The sequence below is a fragment of the Watersipora subatra genome, chromosome 11 (genome assembly GCF_963576615.1).
Source record: "Watersipora subatra chromosome 11, tzWatSuba1.1, whole genome shotgun sequence".
Lineage (NCBI taxonomy): Eukaryota > Metazoa > Bryozoa > Gymnolaemata > Cheilostomatida > Watersiporidae > Watersipora > Watersipora subatra.
This window is the reverse complement of record NC_088718.1, coordinates 12236553-12260981: the sequence shown is the minus strand read 5'-3', so window position 1 is coordinate 12260981 and position 24429 is coordinate 12236553. Positions and strand designations below refer to the sequence as shown.

The window sequence follows — 24429 nt, the reverse complement described above, 5'->3', positions numbered from 1 at the left end:
CTTCGAGACACGCTATTAACGCAGAGTTATAATAATGCTCACCAAGCCGTGACTATATTGTCCAATGGGCGTTCGCTGATTATTGCCACGTTTCTCATTAGCGTCTGTTGAAGCTTACTAAATGTCTACGGCCATATCACGTTGAAAACGCCAGTTCTCGTCCGATCACTGAAGCTAAGCAACGTCGAGCCCGGTTAGTACTTGGATGGGTGACCGCCTGGGAATACCGGGTGCTGTAGACCTTTAGTTTTTATCAAAATTATACTAATTTAGAATTTTCAAGCTTCTTTAATTCACTCTATCTCTTGATATAGAATAAAAAATCATTTCCGCTTGAAAGTCTTTTAATTCGCTCTATCTCTTGATGTAAAATAAAAAATCATTTCCGCTTGAAAGTCTTTTAATTCGCTCTATCTCTTGATGTAAAATAAAAAATCATTTCCATTTAAAAGTCTTTTAATTCGCTCTATCTCTTGATTTAAAACAAAAAATCATTTCCATTTAAAAGTCTTTTAATTCGCTCTATCTTTTGATATAAAATAAAAAATCATTTCCATTTAAAAGTCTTTTAATTCGCTCTATCTTTTGATATAAAATAAAAAATCATTTCCATTCAAAGGTTTTAGCCGAAACTGGATAATATGAATATTATTAGTACTTGATGCTATCCGGCTAGCTTCAATCTCCTCATCTTCACCAGCCATGCGCCGCTGCTACCCGTGTATTTTAAAGAGGATATAATTTCGATTCGTTTTCATTTTGCGCGGCGTAATAGCTCAAGAAACTCGCGTTAAGATTTCCTTTTAATTGCGCAACTCGTATGTCGGCGTTACGAGTTTACCTAAAAGCTAAAATAAATAACTAAACGAAACTCGACTCGGCCTTTCGCCGCAAAATACGCATTCTCGTAATGTAAACTCGAGCGATCGTCTTCGATCGTGATGAAACAAAACCGTACTCGCGGATGCGTAAAAGTCTAAAAGGTAAATTGTGTCAAAAAGTTTCGAAACGAATTACAAACCGGAACGTGGAATCTACGTTACGACGGCAACTAAGTTCGGTGATGAGCGCGGGCCAGCGCGTAGCTAAGGTTGCTCCATCAGTTTTTATCTTTGCGGAATTATCTCTAGCGAAAAGCCTACTTTCGCGTAAGGTCATTTCCTTGCGATTATAATTATTTAAAAGGAAAATATTTACCGTAGTTTTCAAAATGCTGACGAAATAATCTAAAGCGCGTGAAGCGGCGGTAACGAGCCTGCAACCTTCGTACGAATCGGCGAGATCTTGAACGCTATGCGTTTAGCCAATGAGTGAACGAGTCGAATATTATCGAGCGCGAACAACCACGCCGTCGAAGTATGAGAGTACACACGACTCCTAATTTGCACAATATCAACGATTCGTTTGAGCCGGGAATATTCGTTACGCAATGGCAAAGTTTTAAGCTATGCGTTCGAAGTAACTCGATAGCTTTTCATAGCTAATGAGCGAGCTGGACGAATAACCGGCAGCGCGATTGACCGCTCTTTCAAATATTGAGAGAGCGAACGAATCCTAGTTTACATGGTACGCATGAATGTTTCGTTGCAGCGCGATTAACCGCTCTTTCAGATGTTGAGAGAGCAAACGAATCCTAATTTACACGTGTATATAGTAGACGTACTACGATTGTTTCGTTAGGAGTTGAAGCTACTCGCGCGGCGGTCGAACGCGAGCGTACTCGTTTGGAGGCTATTACACCATTTCTAAAGCATCGCTTTATTTGGTTCGACGTGAACATCTTTTTAACACACCTGTTCGCGTAAGTAAAAGTTTTCTATGTAGGGCTGTTTTCTTTCGAACTCGTAGATGAGAAGAACAAGCCAAAGAACGGCGCTTACTACTCACCTGTCTTTACACGCGTAGACATTAGATAGCCGGTAAACTAATAAGATCTACGATAGCGCGTCACTTTATGTCGAGAAAAAGTAACAAACTTCCTTTAAAAGAGATTTCTTCGGATTAAAAGTGAGAATATGTTATTTTTATGTTGAGATCGGACGCTGCAACAGTTTTCGTTATACACGAGTAGAGTACATCCTTCGACTACAAAAAGTGTCGCGCTTTAATTGATCACGCTTGCCAGAAGGGTTTTGACGCGGAAATGCAGCAGCAAAGTTATATATACTGTTACACACTACACGTACGTAGTACATAGTACATAGTACATAGTATATGTATATATATATATAACGCATACGTAGTACATGTTCATGTACATGAACATGTACATGAACATGTACTTCGTATGCGTTATATATCCAAGTACTAACCGGTCTCGACGTTGCTTAGCTTCAGCGATCGGACAAGAACTGGCGTTTTCAACGTGATATGGCCGTAGACACTGATGCGCTCTTCGAGACACGCTATTAACGCAGAGTTATAATAATGCTCACCAAGCCGTGACTATATTGTCTAATGAGCGTTCGCTGATTATTGCCACGTTTCTCATTAGCGTCTGTTGAAGCTTACTAAATGTCTACGGCCATATCACGTTGAAAACGCCAGTTCTCGTCCGATCACTGAAGCTAAGCAACGTCGAGCCCGGTTAGTACTTGGATGGGTGACCGCCTGGGAATACCGGGTGCTGTAGACCTTTAGTTTTTATCAAAATTATACTAATTTAGAATTTTCAAGCTTCTTTAATTCACTCTATCTCTTGATATAGAATAAAATATCATTTCCGCTTGAAAGTCTTTTAATTCGCTCTATCTCTTGATGTAAAATAAAAAATCATTTCCGCTTGAAAGTCTTTTAATTCGCTCTATCTCTTGATGTAAAATAAAAAATCATTTCCATTTAAAAGTCTTTTAATTCGCTCTATCTCTTGATTTAAAACAAAAAATCATTTCCATTTAACAGTCTCTTAATTCGCTCTATCTCTTGATATAAAATAAAAAATCATTTCCATTTAAAAGTCTTTTAATTCGCTCTATCTTTTGATATAAAATAAAAAATCATTTCCATTTAAAAGTCTTTTAATTCGCTCTATCTTTTGATATAAAATAAAAAATCATTTCCATTCAAAGGTTTTAGCCGAAACTGGATAATATGAATATTATTAGTACTTGATGCTATCCGGCTAGCTTCAATCTCCTCATCTTCACCAGCCATGCGCCGCTGCGACCCGTGTATTTTAAAGAGGATATAATTTCGATTCGTTTTCATTTTGCGCGGCGTAATAGCTCAAGAAACTCGCGTTAAGATTTCCTTTTAATTGCGCAACTCGTATGTCGGCGTTACGAGTTTACCTAAAAGCTAAAATAAATAACTAAACGACACTCGACTCGGCCTTTCGCCGCAAAATACGCATTCTCGTAATGTAAACTCGAGCGATCGTCTTCGGTCGTGATGAAACAAAACCGTACTCGCGGATGCGTAAAAGTCTAAAAGGTAAATTGTGTCAAAAAGTTTCGAAACGAATTACAAACCGAAACGTGGAATCGACGTTACGACGGCAACTAAGTTCGGTGATGAGCGCGGGCCAGCGCGTAGCTAAGGTTGCTCCATCAGTTTTTATCTTTGCGGAAATATCTCTAGCGAAAAACCTACTTTCGCGTAAGGTCATTTCCACGCAATTATAATTATTTAAAAGGAAAATATTTACCGTAGTTTTCAAAATGCTGACGAAATAATCTAAAGCGCGTGGAGCGGCGGTAACGAGCCTGCAACCTTCGTACGAATCGGCGAGATCTTGAACGCTATGCGTTTAGCCAATGAGTGAACGAGTCGAATATTATTGAGCGCGAACAACCACGCCGTCGAAGTATGAGAGTACATACGACTCCTAATTTGCACAATATCAACGATTCGTTTGAGCCGGGAATATTCGTTACGCAATGGCAAAGTTTTAAGCTATGCGTTCGAAGTAACTCGATAGCTTTTCATAGCTAATGAGCGAGCTGGACGAATAACCGGCAGCGCGATTGACCGCTCTTTCAAATATTGAGAGAGCGAACGAATCCTAGTTTACATGGTACGCATGAATGTTTCGTTGCAGCGCGATTAACCGCTCTTTCAGATGTTGAGAGAGCAAACGAATCCTAATTTACACGTGTATATAGTAGACGTACTACGATTGTTTCGTTAGGAGTTGAAGCTACTCGCGCGGCGGTCGAACGCGAGCGTACTCGTTTGGAGGCTATTACACCATTTCTAAAGCATCGCTTTATTTGGTTCGACGTGAACATCTTTTTAACACACCTGTTCGCGTAAGTAAAAGCATTCTATGTAGGGCTGTTTTCTTTCGAACTCGTAGATGAGAAGAACAAGCCAAAGAACGGCGCTTACTACTCACCTGTCTTTACACGCGTAGACATTAGATAGCCGGTAAACTAATAAGATCTACGATAGCGCGTCACTTTATGTCGAGAAAAAGTAACAAACTTCCTTTAAAAGAGATTTCTTCGGATTAAAAGTGAGAATATGTTATTTTTATGTTGAGATCGGCCGCTGCAACAGTTTTCGTTATACACGAGTAGAGTACATCCTTCGACTACAAAAAGTGTCGCGCTTTAATTGATCACGCTTGCCAGAAGGGTTTTGACGCGGAAATGCAGCAGCAAAGTTATATATACTGTTACACACTACACGTACGTAGTACATAGTACATAGTATATGTATATATATATAACGCATACGTAGTACATGTTCATGTACATGAACATGTACATGTACATGTACATGTAGATGAAGATAGCGCGAAGATCGCGATGAAGATAGCAAGATGTAAAAATAAATAAAAAGTCTACAGCACCCGGTATTCCCAGGCGGTCACCCATCCAAGTACTAACCGGGCTCGACGTTGCTTAGCTTCAGTGATCGGACGAGAACTGGCGTTTTCAACGTGATATGGCCGTAGACACTGATGCGCTCTTCGAGACACGCTATTAACGCAGAGTTATAATAATGCTCACCAAGCCGTGACTATATTGTCCAATGGGCGTTCGCTGATTATTGCCACGTTTCTCATTAGCGTCTGTTGAAGCTTACTAAATGTCTACGGCCATATCACGTTGAAAACGCCAGTTCTCGTCCGATCACTGAAGCTAAGCAACGTCGAGCCCGGTTAGTACTTGGATGGGTGACCGCCTGGGAATACCGGGTGCTGTAGACCTTTAGTTTTTATCAAAATTATACTAATTTAGAATTTTCAAGCTTCTTTAATTCACTCTATCTCTTGATATAGAATAAAAAATCATTTCCGCTTGAAAGTCTTTTAATTCGCTCTATCTCTTGATGTAAAATAAAAAATCATTTCCGCTTGAAAGTCTTTTAATTCGCTCTATCTCTTGATGTAAAATAAAAAATCATTTCCATTTAAAAGTCTTTTAATTCGCTCTATCTCTTGATTTAAAACAAAAAATCATTTCCATTTAAAAGTCTCTTAATTCGCTCTATCTCTTGATATAAAATAAAAAATCATTTCCATTTAAAAGTCTTTTAATTCGCTCTATCTTTTGATATAAAATAAAAAATCATTTCCATTTAAAAGTCTTTTAATTCGCTCTATCTTTTGATATAAAATAAAAAATCATTTCCATTCAAAGGTTTTAGCCGAAACTGGATAATATGAATATTATTAGTACTTGATGCTATCCGGCTAGCTTCAATCTCCTCATCTTCACCAGCCATGCGCCGCTGCTACCCGTGTATTTTAAAGAGGATATAATTTCGATTCGTTTTCATTTTGCGCGGCGTAATAGCTCAAGAAACTCGCGTTAAGATTTCCTTTTAATTGCGCAACTCGTATGTCGGCGTTACGAGTTTACCTAAAAGCTAAAATAAATAACTAAACGAAACTCGACTCGGCCTTTCGCCGCAAAATACGCATTCTCGTAATGTAAACTCGAGCGATCGTCTTCGGTCGTGATGAAACAAAACCGTACTCGCGGATGCGTAAAAGTCTAAAAGGTAAATTGTGTCAATAAGTTTCGAAACGAATTACAAACCGAAACGTGGAATCGACGTTACGACGGCAACTAAGTTCGGTGATGAGCGCGGGCCAGCGCGTAGCTAAGGTTGCTCCATCAGTTTTTATCTTTGCGGAAATATCTCTAGCGAAAAACCTACTTTCGCGTAAGGTCATTTCCACGCAATTATAATTATTTAAAAGGAAAATATTTACCGTAGTTTTCAAAATGCTGACGAAATAATCTAAAGCGCGTGAAGCGGCGGTAACGAGCCTGCAACCTTCGTACGAATCGGCGAGATCTTGAACGCTATGCGTTTAGCCAATGAGTGAACGAGTCGAATATTATCGAGCGCGAACAACCACGCCGTCGAAGTATGAGAGTACATACGACTCCTAGTTTGCACAATATCAACGATTCGTTTGAGCCGGGAATATTCGTTACGCAATGGCAAAGTTTTAAGCTATGCGTTCGAAGTAACTCGATAGCTTTTCATAGCTAATGAGCGAGCTGGACGAATAACCGGCAGCGCGATTGACCGCTCTTTCAAATATTGAGAGAGCGAACGAATCCTAGTTTACATGGTACGCATGAATGTTTCGTTGCAGCGCGATTAACCGCTCTTTCAGATGTTGAGAGAGCAAACGAATCCTAATTTACACGTGTATATAGTAGACGTACTACGATTGTTTCGTTAGGAGTTGAAGCTACTCGCGCGGCGGTCGAACGCGAGCGTACTCGTTTGGAGGCTATTACACCATTTCTAAAGCATCGCTTTATTTGGTTCGACGTGAACATCTTTTTAACACACCTGTTCGCGTAAGTAAAAGCTTTCTATGTAGGGCTGTTTTCTTTCGAACTCGTAGATGAGAAGAACAAGCCAAAGAACGGCGCTTACTACTCACCTGTCTTTACACGCGTAGACATTAGATAGCCGGTAAACTAATAAGATCTACGATAGCGCGTCACTTTATGTCGAGAAAAAGTAACAAACTTCCTTTAAAAGAGATTTCTTCGGATTAAAAGTGAGAATATGTTATTTTTATGTTGAGATCGGACGCTGCAACAGTTTTCGTTATACACGAGTAGAGTACATCCTTCGACTACAAAAAGTGTCGCGCTTTAATTGATCACGCTTGCCAGAAGGGTTTTGACGCGGAAATGCAGCAGCAAAGTTATATATACTGTTACACACTACACGTACGTAGTACATAGTACATAGTACATAGTATATGTATATATATAACGCATACGTAGTACATGTTCATGTACATGAACATGTACATGAACATGTACTTCGTATGCGTTATATATCCAAGTACTAACCGGTCTCGACGTTGCTTAGCTTCAGCGATCGGACAAGAACTGGCGTTTTCAACGTGATATGGCCGTAGACACTGATGCGCTCTTCGAGACACGCTATTAACGCAGAGTTATAATAATGCTCACCAAGCCGTGACTATATTGTCTAATGAGCGTTCGCTGATTATTGCCACGTTTCTCATTAGCGTCTGTTGAAGCTTACTAAATGTCTACGGCCATATCACGTTGAAAACGCCAGTTCTCGTCCGATCACTGAAGCTAAGCAACGTCGAGCCCGGTTAGTACTTGGATGGGTGACCGCCTGGGAATACCGGGTGCTGTAGACCTTTAGTTTTTATCAAAATTATACTAATTTAGAATTTTCAAGCTTCTTTAATTCACTCTATCTCTTGATATAGAATAAAATATCATTTCCGCTTGAAAGTCTTTTAATTCGCTCTATCTCTTGATGTAAAATAAAAAATCATTTCCGCTTGAAAGTCTTTTAATTCGCTCTATCTCTTGATGTAAAATAAAAAATCATTTCCATTTAAAAGTCTTTTAATTCGCTCTATCTCTTGATTTAAAACAAAAAATCATTTCCATTTAACAGTCTCTTAATTCGCTCTATCTCTTGATATAAAATAAAAAATCATTTCCATTTAAAAGTCTTTTAATTCGCTCTATCTTTTGATATAAAATAAAAAATCATTTCCATTTAAAAGTCTTTTAATTCGCTCTATCTTTTGATATAAAATAAAAAATCATTTCCATTCAAAGGTTTTAGCCGAAACTGGATAATATGAATATTATTAGTACTTGATGCTATCCGGCTAGCTTCAATCTCCTCATCTTCACCAGCCATGCGCCGCTGCGACCCGTGTATTTTAAAGAGGATATAATTTCGATTCGTTTTCATTTTGCGCGGCGTAATAGCTCAAGAAACTCGCGTTAAGATTTCCTTTTAATTGCGCAACTCGTATGTCGGCGTTACGAGTTTACCTAAAAGCTAAAATAAATAACTAAACGACACTCGACTCGGCCTTTCGCCGCAAAATACGCATTCTCGTAATGTAAACTCGAGCGATCGTCTTCGGTCGTGATGAAACAAAACCGTACTCGCGGATGCGTAAAAGTCTAAAAGGTAAATTGTGTCAAAAAGTTTCGAAACGAATTACAAACCGAAACGTGGAATCGACGTTACGACGGCAACTAAGTTCGGTGATGAGCGCGGGCCAGCGCGTAGCTAAGGTTGCTCCATCAGTTTTTATCTTTGCGGAAATATCTCTAGCGAAAAACCTACTTTCGCGTAAGGTCATTTCCACGCAATTATAATTATTTAAAAGGAAAATATTTACCGTAGTTTTCAAAATGCTGACGAAATAATCTAAAGCGCGTGGAGCGGCGGTAACGAGCCTGCAACCTTCGTACGAATCGGCGAGATCTTGAACGCTATGCGTTTAGCCAATGAGTGAACGAGTCGAATATTATTGAGCGCGAACAACCACGCCGTCGAAGTATGAGAGTACATACGACTCCTAATTTGCACAATATCAACGATTCGTTTGAGCCGGGAATATTCGTTACGCAATGGCAAAGTTTTAAGCTATGCGTTCGAAGTAACTCGATAGCTTTTCATAGCTAATGAGCGAGCTGGACGAATAACCGGCAGCGCGATTGACCGCTCTTTCAAATATTGAGAGAGCGAACGAATCCTAATTTACATGGTACGCATGAATGTTTCGTTGCAGCGCGATTAACCGCTCTTTCAGATGTTGAGAGAGCAAACGAATCCTAATTTACACGTGTATATAGTAGACGTACTACGATTGTTTCGTTAGGAGTTAAAGCTACTCGCGCGGCGGTCGAACGCGAGCGTACTCGTTTGGAGGCTATTACACCATTTCTAAAGCATCGCTTTATTTGGTTCGACGTGAACATCTTTTTAACACACCTGTTCGCGTAAGTAAAAGTTTTCTATGTAGGGCTGTTTTCTTTCGAACTCGTAGATGAGAAGAACAAGCCAAAGAACGGCGCTTACTACTCACCTGTCTTTACACGCGTAGACATTAGATAGCCGGTAAACTAATAAGATCTACGATAGCGCGTCACTTTATGTCGAGAAAAAGTAACAAACTTCCTTTAAAAGAGATTTCTTCGGATTAAAAGTGAGAATATGTTATTTTTATGTTGAGATCGGACGCTGCAACAGTTTTCGTTATACACGAGTAGAGTACATCCTTCGACTACAAAAAGTGTCGCGCTTTAATTGATCACGCTTGCCAGAAGGGTTTTGACGCGGAAATGCAGCAGCAAAGTTATATATACTGTTACACACTACACGTACGTAGTACATAGTACATAGTACATAGTATATGTATATATATAACGCATACGTAGTACATGAACATGTACATGTACATGTACATGTACATGTAGATGAAGATAGCGCGAAGATCGCGATGAAGATAGCAAGATGTAAAAATAAATAAAAAGTCTACAGCACCCGGTATTCCCCGGCGGTCACCCATCCAAGTACTAACCGGGCTCGACGTTGCTTAGCTTCAGTGATCGGACGAGAACTGGCGTTTTCAACGTGATATGGCCGTAGACATTTAGTAAGCTTCAACAGACGCTAATGAGAAACGTGGCAATAATCAGCGAACGCCCATTGGACAATATAGTCACGGCTTGGTGAGCATTATTATAACTCTGCGTTAATAGCGTGTCTCGAAGAGCGCATCAGTGTCTACGGCCATATCACGTTGAAAACGCCAGTTCTCGTCCGATCACTGAAGCTAAGCAACGTCGAGCCCGGTTAGTACTTGGATGGGTGACCGCCTGGGAATACCGGGTGCTGTAGACCTTTAGTTTTTATCAAAATTATACTAATTTAGAATTTTCAAGCTTCTTTAATTCACTCTATCTCTTGATATAGAATAAAAAATCATTTCCGCTTGAAAGTCTTTTAATTCGCTCTATCTCTTGATGTAAAATAAAAAATCATTTCCGCTTGAAAGTCTTTTAATTCGCTCTATCTCTTGATATAAAATAAAAAATCATTTCCATTTAAAAGTCTTTTAATTCGCTCTATCTTTTGATATAAAATAAAAAATCATTTCCATTTAAAAGTCTTTTAATTCGCTCTATCTTTTGATATAAAATAAAAAATCATTTCCATTCAAAGGTTTTAGCCGAAACTGGATAATATGAATATTATTAGTACTTGATGCTATCCGGCTAGCTTCAATCTCCTCATCTTCACCAGCCATGCGCCGCTGCTACCCGAGTATTTTAAAGAGGATATAATTTCGATTCGTTTTCATTTTGCGCGGCGTAATAGCTCAAGAAACTTGCGTTAAGATTTCCTTTTAATTGCGCAACTCGTATGTCGGCGTTACGAGTTTACCTAAAAGCTAAAATAAATAACTAAACGAAACTCGACTCGGCCTTTCGCCGCAAAATACGCATTCTCGTAATGTAAACTCGAGCGATCGTCTTCGGTCGTGATGAAACAAAACCGTACTCGCGGATGCGTAAAAGTCTAAAAGGTAAATTGTGTCAAAAAGTTTCGAAACGAATTACAAACCGAAACGTGGAATCTACGTTACGACGGCAACTAAGTTCGGTGATGAGCGCGGGCCAGCGCGTAGCTAAGGTTGCTCCATCAGTTTTTATCTTTGCGGAACTATCTCTAGCGAAAAGCCTACTTTCGCGTAAGGTCATTTCCACGCAATTATAATTATTTAAAAGGAAAATATTTACCGTAGTTTTCAAAATGCTGACGAAATAATCTAAAGCGCGTGAAGCGGCGGTAACGAGCCTGCAACCTTCGTACGAATCGGCGAGATCTTGAACGCTATGCGTTTAGCCAATGAGTGAACGAGTCGAATATTATCGAGCGCGAACAACCACGCCGTCGAAGTATGAGAGTACACACGACTCCTAATTTGCACAATATCAACGATTCGTTTGAGCCGGGAATATTCGTTACGCAATGGCAAAGTTTTAAGCTATGCGTTCGAAGTAACTCGATAGCTTTTTATAGCTAATGAGCGAGCTGGACGAATAACCGGCAGCGCGATTGACCGCTCTTTCAAATATTGAGAGAGCGAACGAATCCTAGTTTACATGGTACGCATGAATGTTTCGTTGCAGCGCGATTAACCGCTCTTTCATCTGTTGAGAGAGCAAACGAATCCTAATTTACACGTGTATATAGTAGACGTACTACGATTGTTTCGTTAGGAGTTGAAGCTACTCGCGCGGCGGTCGAACGCGAGCGTACTCGTTTGGAGGCTATTACACCATTTCTAAAGCATCGCTTTATTTGGTTCGACGTGAACATCTTTTTAACACACCTGTTCGCGTAAGTAAAAGCATTCTATGTAGGGCTGTTTTCTTTCGAACTCGTAGATGAGAAGAACAAGCCAAAGAACGGCGCTTACTACTCACCTGTCTTTACACGCGTAGACATTAGATAGCCGGTAAACTAATAAGATCTACGATAGCGCGTCACTTTATGTCGAGAAAAAGTAACAAACTTCCTTTAAAAGAGATTTCTTCGGATTAAAAGTGAGAATATGTTATTTTTATGTTGAGATCGGACGCTGCAACAGTTTTCGTTATACACGAGTAGAGTACATCCTTCGACTACAAAAAGTGTCGCGCTTTAATTGATCACGCTTGCCAGAAGGGTTTTGACGCGGAAATGCAGCAGCAAAGTTATATATACTGTTACACACTACACGTACGTAGTACATAGTACATAGTATATGTATATATATATAACGCATACGTAGTACATGTTCATGTACATGAACATGTACATGTACATGTACATGTAGATGAAGATAGCGCGAAGATCGCGATGAAGATAGCAAGATGTAAAAATAAATAAAAAGTCTACAGCACCCGGTATTCCCAGGCGGTCACCCATCCAAGTACTAACCGGGCTCGACGTTGCTTAGCTTCAGTGATCGGACGAGAACTGGCGTTTTCAACGTGATATGGCCGTAGACACTGATGCGCTCTTCGAGACACGCTATTAACGCAGAGTTATAATAATGCTCACCAAGCCGTGACTATATTGTCCAATGGGCGTTCGCTGATTATTGCCACGTTTCTCATTAGCGTCTGTTGAAGCTTACTAAATGTCTACGGCCATATCACGTTGAAAACGCCAGTTCTCGTCCGATCACTGAAGCTAAGCAACGTCGAGCCCGGTTAGTACTTGGATGGGTGACCGCCTGGGAATACCGGGTGCTGTAGACCTTTAGTTTTTATCAAAATTATACTAATTTAGAATTTTCAAGCTTCTTTAATTCACTCTATCTCTTGATATAGAATAAAAAATCATTTCCGCTTGAAAGTCTTTTAATTCGCTCTATCTCTTGATGTAAAATAAAAAATCATTTCCGCTTGAAAGTCTTTTAATTCGCTCTATCTCTTGATGTAAAATAAAAAATCATTTCCATTTAAAAGTCTTTTAATTCGCTCTATCTCTTGATTTAAAACAAAAAATCATTTCCATTTAAAAGTCTCTTAATTCGCTCTATCTCTTGATATAAAATAAAAAATCATTTCCATTTAAAAGTCTTTTAATTCGCTCTATCTTTTGATATAAAATAAAAAATCATTTCCATTTAAAAGTCTTTTAATTCGCTCTATCTTTTGATATAAAATAAAAAATCATTTCCATTCAAAGGTTTTAGCCGAAACTGGATAATATGAATATTATTAGTACTTGATGCTATCCGGCTAGCTTCAATCTCCTCATCTTCACCAGCCATGCGCCGCTGCTACCCGTGTATTTTAAAGAGGATATAATTTCGATTCGTTTTCATTTTGCGCGGCGTAATAGCTCAAGAAACTCGCGTTAAGATTTCCTTTTAATTGCGCAACTCGTATGTCGGCGTTACGAGTTTACCTAAAAGCTAAAATAAATAACTAAACGAAACTCGACTCGGCCTTTCGCCGCAAAATACGCATTCTCGTAATGTAAACTCGAGCGATCGTCTTCGGTCGTGATGAAACAAAACCGTACTCGCGGATGCGTAAAAGTCTAAAAGGTAAATTGTGTCAATAAGTTTCGAAACGAATTACAAACCGAAACGTGGAATCGACGTTACGACGGCAACTAAGTTCGGTGATGAGCGCGGGCCAGCGCGTAGCTAAGGTTGCTCCATCAGTTTTTATCTTTGCGGAAATATCTCTAGCGAAAAACCTACTTTCGCGTAAGGTCATTTCCACGCAATTATAATTATTTAAAAGGAAAATATTTACCGTAGTTTTCAAAATGCTGACGAAATAATCTAAAGCGCGTGAAGCGGCGGTAACGAGCCTGCAACCTTCGTACGAATCGGCGAGATCTTGAACGCTATGCGTTTAGCCAATGAGTGAACGAGTCGAATATTATCGAGCGCGAACAACCACGCCGTCGAAGTATGAGAGTACATACGACTCCTAGTTTGCACAATATCAACGATTCGTTTGAGCCGGGAATATTCGTTACGCAATGGCAAAGTTTTAAGCTATGCGTTCGAAGTAACTCGATAGCTTTTCATAGCTAATGAGCGAGCTGGACGAATAACCGGCAGCGCGATTGACCGCTCTTTCAAATATTGAGAGAGCGAACGAATCCTAGTTTACATGGTACGCATGAATGTTTCGTTGCAGCGCGATTAACCGCTCTTTCAGATGTTAAGAGAGCAAACGAATCCTAATTTACACGTGTATATAGTAGACGTACTACGATTGTTTCGTTAGGAGTTGAAGCTACTCGCGCGGCGGTCGAACGCGAGCGTACTCGTTTGGAGGCTATTACACCATTTCTAAAGCATCGCTTTATTTGGTTCGACGTGAACATCTTTTTAACACACCTGTTCGCGTAAGTAAAAGCTTTCTATGTAGGGCTGTTTTCTTTCGAACTCGTAGATGAGAAGAACAAGCCAAAGAACGGCGCTTACTACTCACCGGTCTTTACACGCGTAGACATTAGATAGCCGGTAAACTAATAAGATCTACGATAGCGCGTCACTTTATGTCGAGAAAAAGTAACAAACTTCCTTTAAAAGAGATTTCTTCGGATTAAAAGTGAGAATATGTTATTTTTATGTTGAGATCGGACGCTGCAACAGTTTTCGTTATACACGAGTAGAGTACATCCTTCGACTACAAAAAGTGTCGCGCTTTAATTGATCACGCTTGCCAGAAGGGTTTTGACGCGGAAATGCAGCAGCAAAGTTATATATACTGTTACACACTACACGTACGTAGTACATAGTACATAGTATATGTATATATATATAACGCATACGTAGTACATGTTCATGTACATGAACATGTACATGTACATGTACATGTAGATGAAGATAGCGCGAAGATCGCGATGAAGATAGCAAGATGTAAAAATAAATAAAAAGTCTACAGCACCCGGTATTCCCAGGCGGTCACCCATCCAAGTACTAACCGGGCTCGACGTTGCTTAGCTTCAGTGATCGGACGAGAACTGGCGTTTTCAACGTGATATGGCCGTAGACACTGATGCGCTCTTCGAGACACGCTATTAACGCAGAGTTATAATAATGCTCACCAAGCCGTGACTATATTGTCCAATGGGCGTTCGCTGATTATTGCCACGTTTCTCATTAGCGTCTGTTGAAGCTTACTAAATGTCTAAGGCCATATCACGTTGAAAACGCCAGTTCTCGTCCGATCACTGAAGCTAAGCAACGTCGAGCCCGGTTAGTACTTGAATGGGTGACCGCCTGGGAATACCGGGTGCTGTAGACCTTTAGTTTTTATCAAAATTATACTAATTTAGAATTTTCAAGCTTCTTTAATTCACTCTATCTCTTGATATAGAATAAAAAATCATTTCCGCTTGAAAGTCTTTTAATTCGCTCTATCTCTTGATGTAAAATAAAAAATCATTTCCGCTTGAAAGTCTTTTAATTCGCTCTATCTCTTGATGTAAAATAAAAAATCATTTCCATTTAAAAGTCTTTTAATTCGCTCTATCTCTTGATTTAAAACAAAAAATCATTTCCATTTAAAAGTCTCTTAATTCGCTCTATCTCTTGATATAAAATAAAAAATCATTTCCATTTAAAAGTCTTTTAATTCGCTCTATCTTTTGATATAAAATAAAAAATCATTTCCATTTAAAAGTCTTTTAATTCGCTCTATCTTTTGATATAAAATAAAAAATCATTTCCATTCAAAGGTTTTAGCCGAAACTGGATAATATGAATATTATTAGTACTTGATGCTATCCGGCTAGCTTCAATCTCCTCATCTTCACCAGCCATGCGCCGCTGCTACCCGTGTATTTTAAAGAGGATATAATTTCGATTCGTTTTCATTTTGCGCGGCGTAATAGCTCAAGAAACTCGCGTTAAGATTTCCTTTTAATTGCGCAACTCGTATGTCGGCGTTACGAGTTTACCTAAAAGCTAAAATAAATAACTAAACGAAACTCGACTCGGCCTTTCGCCGCAAAATACGCATTCTCGTAATGTAAACTCGAGCGATCGTCTTCGGTCGTGATGAAACAAAACCGTACTCGCGGATGCGTAAAAGTCTAAAAGGTAAATTGTGTCAAAAAGTTTCGAAACGAATTACAAACCGAAACGTGGAATCGACGTTACGACGGCAACTAAGTTCGGTGATGAGCGCGGGCCAGCGCGTAGCTAAGGTTGCTCCATCAGTTTTTATCTTTGCGGAAATATCTCTAGCGAAAAACCTACTTTCGCGTAAGGTCATTTCCACGCAATTATAATTATTTAAAAGGAAAATATTTACCGTAGTTTTCAAAATGCTGACGAAATAATCTAAAGCGCGTGAAGCGGCGGTAACGAGCCTGCAACCTTCGTACGAATCGGCGAGATCTTGAACGCTATGCGTTTAGCCAATGAGTGAACGAGTCGAATATTATCGAGCGCGAACAACCACGCCGTCGAAGTATGAGAGTACATACGACTCCTAGTTTGCACAATATCAACGATTCGTTTGAGCCGGGAATATTCGTTACGCAATGGCAAAGTTTTAAGCTATGCGTTCGAAGTAACTCGATAGCTTTTCATAGCTAATGAGCGAGCTGGACGAATAACCGGCAGCGCGATTGACCGCTCTTTCAAATATTGAGAGAGCGAACGAATCCTAGTTTACATGGTACGCATGAATGTTTCGTTGCAGCGCGATTAACCGCTCTTTCAGATGTTAAGAGAGCAAACGAATCCTATTTTACACGTGTATATAGTAGACGTACTACGATTGTTTCGTTAGGAGTTGAAGCTACTCGCGCGGCGGTCGAACGCGAGCGTACTCGTTTGGAGGCTATTACACCATTTCTAAAGCATCGCTTTATTTGGTTCGACGTGAACATCTTTTTAACACACCTGTTCGCGTAAGTAAAAGCTTTCTATGTAGGGCTGTTTTCTTTCGAACTCGTAGATGAGAAGAACAAGCCAAAGAACGGCGCTTACTACTCACCTGTCTTTACACGCGTAGACATTAGATAGACGGTAAACTAATAAGATCTACGATAGCGCGTCACTTTATGTCGAAAAAAAGTAACAAACTTCCTCTAAAAGAGATTTCTTTGGATTAAAAGTGAGAATATGTTATTTTTATGTTGAGATCGGACGCTGCAACAGTTTTCGTTATACACGAGTAGAGTACATCCTTCGACTACAAAAAGTGTCGCGCTTTAATTGATCACGCTTGCCAGAAGGGTTTTGACGCGGAAATGCAGCAGCAAAGTTATATATACTGTTACACACTACACGTACGTAGTACATAGTACATAGTACATAGTATATGTATATATATAACGCATACGTAGTACATGAACATGTACATGTACATGTACATGTACATGTAGATGAAGATAGCGCGAAGATCGCGATGAAGATAGCAAGATGTAAAAATAAATAAAAAGTCTACAGCACCCGGTATTCCCAGGCGGTCACCCATCCAAGTACTAACCGGGCTCGACGTTGCTTAGCTTCAGTGATCGGACGAGAACTGGCGTTTTCAACGTGATATGGCCGTAGACACTGATGCGCTCTTCGAGACACGCTATTAACGCAGAGTTATAATAATGCTCACCAAGCCGTGACTATATTGTCCAATGGGCGTTCGCTGATTATTGCCACGTTTCTCATTAGCGTCTGTTGAAGCTTACTAAATGTCTAAGGCCATATCACGTTGAAAACGCCAGTTCTCGTCCGATCACTGAAGCTAAGCAACGTCGAGCCCGGTTAGTACTTGGATGGGTGACCGCCTGGGAATACCGGGTGCTGTAGTCCTTTAGTTTTTATCAAAATTATACTAATTTAGAATTTTCAAGCTTCTTTAATTCACTCTATCTCTTGATATAGAATAAAAAATCATTTCCGCTTGAAAGTCTTTTAATTCGCTCTATCTCTTGATGTAAAATAAAAAATCATTTCCGCTTGAAAGTCTTTTAATTCGCTCTATCTCTTGATATAAAATAAAAAATCATTTCCATTTAAAAGTCTTTTAATTCGCTCTATCTTTTGATATAAAATAAAAAATCATTTCCATTTAAAAGTCTTTTAATTCGCTCTATCTTTTGATATAAAATAAAAAATCATTTCCATTCAAAGGTTTTAGCCGAAACTGGATAATATGAATATTATTAGTACTTGATGCTATCCGGCTAGCTTCAATCTCCTCATCTTCACCAGCCATGCGCCGCTGCTACCCGAGTATTTTAAAGAGGATATAATTTCGATTCGTTTTCATTTTGCGCGGCGTAATAGCTCAAGAAACTTGCGTTAAGATTTCCTTTTAATTGCGCAACTCGTATGTCGGCGTTACGAGTTTACCTAAAAGCTAAAATAAATAACTAAACGAAACTCGACTCGGCCTTTCGCCGCAAAATACGCATTCTCGTAATGTAAACTCGAGCGATCGTCTTCGGTCGTGATGAAACAAAACCGTACTCGCGGATGCGTAAAAGTCTAAAAGGTAAATTGTGTCAAAAAGTTTCGAAACAAATTACAAACCGAAACGTGGAATCTACGTTACGACGGCAACTAAGTTCGGTGATGAGCGCGGGCCAGCGCGTAGCTAAGGTTGCTCCATCAGTTTTTATCTTTGCGGAACTATCTCTAGCGAAAAGCCTACTTTCGCGTAAGGTCATTTCCACGCAATTATAATTATTTAAAAGGAAAATATTTACCGTAGTTTTCAAAATGCTGACGAAATAATCTAAAGCGCGTGAAGCGGCGGTAACGAGCCTGCAACCTTTGTACGAATCGGCGAGATCTTGAACGCTATGCGTTTAGCCAATGAGTGAACGAGTCGAATATTATCGAGCGCGAACAACCACGCCGTCGAAGTATGAGAGTACACACGACTCCTAATTTGCACAATATCAACGATTCGTTTGAGCCGGGAATATTCGTTACGCAATGGCAAAGTTTTAAGCTATGCGTTCGAAGTAACTCGATAGCTTTTCATAGCTAATGAGCGAGCTGGACGAATAACCGGCAGCGCGATTGACCGCTCTTTCAAATATTGAGAGAGCGAACGAATCCTAGTTTACATGGTACGCATGAATGTTTCGTTGCAGCGCGATTAACCGCTCTTTCAGATGTTGAGAGAGCAAACGAATCCTAATTTACACGTGTATATAGTAGACGTACTACGATTGTTTCGTTAGGAGTTGAAGCTACTCGCGCGGCGGTCGAACGCGAGCGTACTCGTTTGGAGGCTATTACACCATTTCTAAAGCATCGCTTTATTTGGTTCGACGTGAACATCTTTTTAACACACCTGTTCGCGTAAGTAAAAGCTTTCTATGTAGGGCTGTTTTCTTTCGAACTCGTAGATGAGAAGAACAAGCCAAAGAACGGCGCTTACTACTCACCTGTCTTTACACGCGTAGACATTAGATAGCCGGTAAACTAATAAGATCTACGATAGCGCGTCACTTTATGTCGAGAAAAAGTAACAAACTTCCTTTAAAAGAGATTTCTTCGGATTAAAAGTGAGAATATGTTATTTTTATGTTGAGATCGGACGCTGCAACAGTTTTCGTTATACACGAGTAGAGTACATCCTTCGACTACAAAAAGTGTCGCGCTTTAATTGATCACGCTTGCCAGAAGGGTTTTGACGCGGAAATGCAGCAGCAAAGTTATATATACTGTTACACACTACACGTACGTAGTACATAGTACATAGTACATAGTATATGTATATATATATATAACGCATACGTAGTACATGTTCATGTACATGAACATGTACATGAACATGTACTTCGTATGCGTTATATATCCAAGTACTAACCGGTCTCGACGTTGCTTAGCTTCAGCGATCGGACAAGAACTGGCGTTTTCAACGTGATATGGCCGTAGACACTGATGCGCTCTTCGAGACACGCTATTAACGCAGAGTTATAATAATGCTCACCAAGCCGTGACTATATTGTCTAATGGGCGTTCGCTGATTATTGCCACGTTTCTCATTAGCGTCTGTTGAAGCTTACTAAATGTCTACGGCCATATCACGTTGAAAACGCCAGTTCTCGTCCGATCACTGAAGCTAAGCAACGTCGAGCCCGGTTAGTACTTGGATGGGTGACCGCCTGGGAATACCGGGTGCTGTAGACCTTTAGTTTTTATCAAAATTATACTAATTTAGAATTTTCAAGCTTCTTTAATTCACTCTATCTCTTGATATAGAATAAAATATCATTTCCGCTTGAAAGTCTTTTAATTCGCTCTATCTCTTGATGTAAAATAAAAAATCATTTCCGCTTGAAAGTCTTTTAATTCGCTCTATCTCTTGATGTAAAATAAAAAATCATTTCCATTTAAAAGTCTTTTAATTCGCTCTATCTCTTGATTTAAAACAAAAAATCATTTCCATTTAAAAGTCTCTTAATTCGCTCTATCTCTTGATATAAAATAAAAAATCATTTCCATTTAAAAGTCTTTTAATTCGCTCTATCTTTTGATATAAAATAAAAAATCATTTCCATTTAAAAGTCTTTTAATTCGCTCTATCTTTTGATATAAAATAAAAAATCATTTCCATTCAAAGGTTTTAGCCTAAACTGGATAATATGAATATTATTAGTACTTGATGCTATCCGGCTAGCTTCAATCTCCTCATCTTCACCAGCCATGCGCCGCTGCTACCCGTGTATTTTAAAGAGGATATAATTTCGATTCGTTTTCATTTTGCGCGGCGTAATAGCTCAAGAAACTCGCGTTAAGATTTCCTTTTAATTGCGCAACTCGTATGTCGGCGTTACGAGTTTACCTAAAAGCTAAAATAAATAACTAAACGAAACTCGACTCGGCCTTTCGCCGCAAAATACGCATTCTCGTAATGTAAACTCGAGCGATCGTCTTCGGTCGTGATGAAACAAAACCGTACTCGCGGATGCGTAAAAGTCTAAAAGGTAAATTGTGTCAAAAAGTTTCGAAACGAATTACAAACCGAAACGTGGAATCTACGTTACGACGGCAACTAAGTTCGGTGATGAGCGCGGGCCAGCGCGTAGCTAAGGTTGCTCCATCAGTTTTTATCTTTGCGGAAATATCTCTAGCGAAAAGCCTACTTTCGCGTAAGGTCATTTCCACGCAATTATAATTATTTAAAAGGAAAATATTTACCGTAGTTTTCAAAATGCTGACGAAATAATCTAAAGCGCGTGAAGCGGCGGTAACGAGCCTGCAACCTTCGTACGAATCGGCGAGATCTTGAACGCTATGCGTTTAGCCAATGAGTGAACGAGTCGAATATTATCGAGCGCGAACAACCACGCCGTCGAAGTATGAGAGTACACACGACTCCTAATTTGCACAATATCAACGATTCGTTTGAGCCGGGAATATTCGTTACGCAATGGCAAAGTTTTAAGCTATGCGTTCGAAGTAACTCGATAGCTTTTCATAGCTAATGAGCGAGCTGGACGAATAACCGGCAGCGCGATTGACCGCTCTTTCAAATATTGAGAGAGCGAACGAATCCTAGTTTACATGGTACGCATGAATGTTTCGTTGCAGCGCGATTAACCGCTCTTTCAGATGTTGAGAGAGCAAACGAATCCTAATTTACACGTGTATATAGTAGACGTACTACGATTGTTTCGTTAGGAGTTGAAGCTACTCGCGCGGCGGTCGAACGCGAGCGTACTCGTTTGGAGGCTATTACACCATTTCTAAAGCATCGCTTTATTTGGTTCGACGTGAACATCTTTTTAACACACCTGTTCGCGTAAGTAAAAGTTTTCTATGTAGGGCTGTTTTCTTTCGAACTCGTAGATGAGAAGAACAAGCCAAAGAACGGCGCTTACTACTCACCTGTCTTTACACGCGTAGACATTAGATAGCCGGTAAACTAATAAGATCTACGATAGCGCGTCACTTTATGTCGAGAAAAAGTAACAAACTTCCTTTAAAAGAGATTTCTTCGGATTAAAAGTGAGAATATGTTATTTTTATGTTGAGATCGGACGCTGCAACAGTTTTCGTTATACACGAGTAGAGTACATCCTTCGACTACAAAAAGTGTCGCGCTGTAATTGATCACGCTTGCCAGAAGGGTTTTGACGCGGAAATGCAGCAGCAAAGTTATATATACTGTTACACACTACACGTACGTAGTACATAGTACATAGTATATGTATATATATATAACACATACATAGTACATGAACATGTACATGTACATGTAGATGTACATGTAGATGAAGATAGCGCGAAGATCGCGATGAAGATAGCAAGATGTAAAAATAAATAAAAAGTCTACAGCAACCGGTATTCCCAGGCGGTCACCCATTCAAGTACTAACCGGGCTCGACGTTGCTTAGCTTCAGTGATCGGACGAGAACTGGCATTTTTAACGTGATATGGCCGTAGACACTGATGCGCTCTTCGAGACACGCTATTAACGCAGAGTTATAATAATGCTCACCAAGCCGTGACTATATTGTCCAATGGGCGTTCGCTGATTATTGCCACGTTTCTCATTAGCGTCTGTTGAAGCTTACTAAATGTCTACGGCTATATCACGTTGAAAACGCCAGTTCTCGTCCGATCACTGAAGCTAAGCAACGTCGAGCCCGGTTAGTACTTGGATGGGTGACCGCCTGGGAATACCGGGTGCTGTAGACCTTTAGTTTTTATCAAAATTATACTAATTTAGAATTTTCAAGCTTCTTTAATTCACTCTATCTCTTGATATAGAATAAACAATCATTTCCGCTTGAAAGTCTTTTAATTCGCTCTATCTCTTGATGTAAAATAAAAAATCATTTCCATCTAAAAGTCTTTTAATTCGCTCTATCTCTTGATTTAAAACAAAAAATCATTTCCATTTAAAAGTCTCTTAATTCGCTCTATCTCTTGATGTAAAATAAAAAATCATTTCCATTTAAAAGTCTTTTAATTCGCTCTATCTTTTGATATAGAATGAAAAATCATTTCCATTTAAAAGTCTTTTAATTCGCTCTATCTTTTGATATAAAATAAAAAATCATTTCCATTTAAAAGTCTTTTAATTCGCTCTATCTTTTGATATAAAATAAAAAATCATTTCCATTCAAAGGTTTTAGCCGAAACTGGATAATATGAATATTATTAGTACTTGATGCTATCCGGCTAGCTTCAATCTCCTCATCTTCACCAGCCATGCGCCGCTGCTACCCGTGTATTTTAAAGAGGATATAATTTCGATTCGTTTTCATTTTGCGCGGCGTAATAGCTCAAGAAACTCGCGTTGAGATTTCCTTTTAATTGCGCAACTCGTATGTCGGCGTTACGAGTTTACCTAAAAGCTAAAATAAATAACTAAACGAAACTCGACTCGGCCTTTCGCCGCAAAATACGCATTCTCGTAATGTAAACTCGAGCGATCGTCTTCGATCGTGATGAAACAAAACCGTACTCGCGGATGCGTAAAAGTCTAAAAGGTAAATTGTGTCAAAAAGTTTCGAAACGAATTACAAACCGGAACGTGGAATCTACGTTACGACGGCAACTAAGTTCGGTGATGAGCGCGGGCCAGCGCGTAGCTAAGGTTGCTCCATCAGTTTTTATCTTTGCGGAAATATCTCTAGCGAAAAGCCTACTTTCGCGTAAGGTCATTTCCACGCAATTATAATTATTTAAAAGGAAAATATTTACCGTAGTTTTCAAAATGCTGACGAAATAATCTAAAGCGCGTGAAGCGGCGGTAACGAGCCTGCAACCTTCGTACGAATCGGCGAGATCTTGAACGCTATGCGTTTAGCCAATGAGTGAACGAGTCGAATATTATCGAGCGCGAACAACCACGCCGTCGAAGTATGAGAGTACACACGACTCCTAATTTGCACAATTTCAACGATTCGTTTGAGCCGGGAATATTCGTTACGCAATGGCAAAGTTTTAAGCTATGCGTTCGAAGTAACTCGATAGCTTTTCATAGCTAATGAGCGAGCTGGACGAATAACCGGCAGCGCGATTGACCGATCTTTCAAATATTGAGAGAGCGAACGAATCCTAGTTTACATGGTACGCATGAATGTTTCGTTGCAGCGCGATTAACCGCTCTTTCAGATGTTGAGAGAGCAAACGAGTCCTAATTTACACGTGTATATAGTAGACGTACTACGATTGTTTCGTTAGGAGTTGAAGCTACTCGCGCGGCGGTCGAACGCGAGCGTACTCGTTTGGAGGCTATTACACCATTTCTAAAGCATCGCTTTATTTGGTTCGACGTGAACATCTTTTTAACACACCTGTTCGCGTAAGTAAAAGCTTTCTATGTAGGGCTGTTTTCTTTCAAACTCGTAGATGAGAAGAACAAGCCAAAGAACGGCGCTTACTACTCACCTGTCTTTACACGCGTAGACATTAGATAGCCGGTAAACTAATAAGATCTACGATAGCGCGTCACTTTATGTCGAGAAAAAGTAACAAACTTCCTTTAAAAGAGATTTCTTCGGATTAAAAGTGAGAATATGTTATTTTTATGTTGAGATCGGACGCTGCAACAGTTTTCGTTATACACGAGTAGAGTACATCCTTCGACTACAAAAAGTGTCGCGCTTTAATTGATCACGCTTGCCAGAAGGGTTTTGACGCGGAAATGCAGCAGCAAAGTTATATATACTGTTACACACTACACGTACGTAGTACATAGT

The 24429-nt window shown here is 39.7% G+C and overlaps 16 non-coding genes across 16 annotated transcripts; 10 read left to right on the top strand and 6 right to left on the bottom strand.

Annotated features, from left to right (window-relative positions):
* The first annotated feature begins 123 nt into the window (after positions 1 to 123).
* Positions 124 to 242, top strand: LOC137409280 (5S ribosomal RNA). The gene has a single exon (XR_010980508.1). It is a non-coding gene; the product is annotated as a 5S ribosomal RNA (ribosomal RNA).
* A 2274-nt stretch (positions 243 to 2516) lies between these two features.
* LOC137409279 (5S ribosomal RNA) lies at positions 2517 to 2635 on the top strand. The gene has a single exon (XR_010980507.1). It is a non-coding gene; the product is annotated as a 5S ribosomal RNA (ribosomal RNA).
* Positions 2636 to 4783: 2148 nt separating this feature from the next.
* Positions 4784 to 4902, bottom strand: LOC137409642 (5S ribosomal RNA). Its single transcript, XR_010980852.1, has one exon. It is a non-coding gene; the product is annotated as a 5S ribosomal RNA (ribosomal RNA).
* A 134-nt stretch (positions 4903 to 5036) lies between these two features.
* LOC137409278 (5S ribosomal RNA) lies at positions 5037 to 5155 on the top strand. Its single transcript, XR_010980506.1, has one exon. It is a non-coding gene; the product is annotated as a 5S ribosomal RNA (ribosomal RNA).
* Positions 5156 to 7481: 2326 nt separating this feature from the next.
* On the top strand, positions 7482 to 7600 carry LOC137409277 (5S ribosomal RNA). Its single transcript, XR_010980505.1, has one exon. It is a non-coding gene; the product is annotated as a 5S ribosomal RNA (ribosomal RNA).
* Positions 7601 to 9747: 2147 nt separating this feature from the next.
* On the bottom strand, positions 9748 to 9866 carry LOC137409147 (5S ribosomal RNA). Its single transcript, XR_010980387.1, has one exon. It is a non-coding gene; the product is annotated as a 5S ribosomal RNA (ribosomal RNA).
* Positions 9867 to 10000: 134 nt separating this feature from the next.
* LOC137409276 (5S ribosomal RNA) lies at positions 10001 to 10119 on the top strand. The gene has a single exon (XR_010980504.1). It is a non-coding gene; the product is annotated as a 5S ribosomal RNA (ribosomal RNA).
* A 2036-nt stretch (positions 10120 to 12155) lies between these two features.
* LOC137409641 (5S ribosomal RNA) lies at positions 12156 to 12274 on the bottom strand. The gene has a single exon (XR_010980851.1). It is a non-coding gene; the product is annotated as a 5S ribosomal RNA (ribosomal RNA).
* A 134-nt stretch (positions 12275 to 12408) lies between these two features.
* Positions 12409 to 12527, top strand: LOC137409274 (5S ribosomal RNA). The gene has a single exon (XR_010980503.1). It is a non-coding gene; the product is annotated as a 5S ribosomal RNA (ribosomal RNA).
* Positions 12528 to 14675: 2148 nt separating this feature from the next.
* LOC137409639 (5S ribosomal RNA) lies at positions 14676 to 14794 on the bottom strand. The gene has a single exon (XR_010980850.1). It is a non-coding gene; the product is annotated as a 5S ribosomal RNA (ribosomal RNA).
* A 134-nt stretch (positions 14795 to 14928) lies between these two features.
* LOC137409192 (5S ribosomal RNA) lies at positions 14929 to 15047 on the top strand. The gene has a single exon (XR_010980429.1). It is a non-coding gene; the product is annotated as a 5S ribosomal RNA (ribosomal RNA).
* Positions 15048 to 17194: 2147 nt separating this feature from the next.
* Positions 17195 to 17313, bottom strand: LOC137409638 (5S ribosomal RNA). Its single transcript, XR_010980849.1, has one exon. It is a non-coding gene; the product is annotated as a 5S ribosomal RNA (ribosomal RNA).
* A 134-nt stretch (positions 17314 to 17447) lies between these two features.
* LOC137409194 (5S ribosomal RNA) lies at positions 17448 to 17566 on the top strand. Its single transcript, XR_010980431.1, has one exon. It is a non-coding gene; the product is annotated as a 5S ribosomal RNA (ribosomal RNA).
* A 2218-nt stretch (positions 17567 to 19784) lies between these two features.
* LOC137409273 (5S ribosomal RNA) lies at positions 19785 to 19903 on the top strand. The gene has a single exon (XR_010980502.1). It is a non-coding gene; the product is annotated as a 5S ribosomal RNA (ribosomal RNA).
* A 2142-nt stretch (positions 19904 to 22045) lies between these two features.
* Positions 22046 to 22164, bottom strand: LOC137409211 (5S ribosomal RNA). Its single transcript, XR_010980447.1, has one exon. It is a non-coding gene; the product is annotated as a 5S ribosomal RNA (ribosomal RNA).
* Positions 22165 to 22298: 134 nt separating this feature from the next.
* LOC137409075 (5S ribosomal RNA) lies at positions 22299 to 22417 on the top strand. The gene has a single exon (XR_010980321.1). It is a non-coding gene; the product is annotated as a 5S ribosomal RNA (ribosomal RNA).
* Positions 22418 to 24429: the final 2012 nt, after the last annotated feature.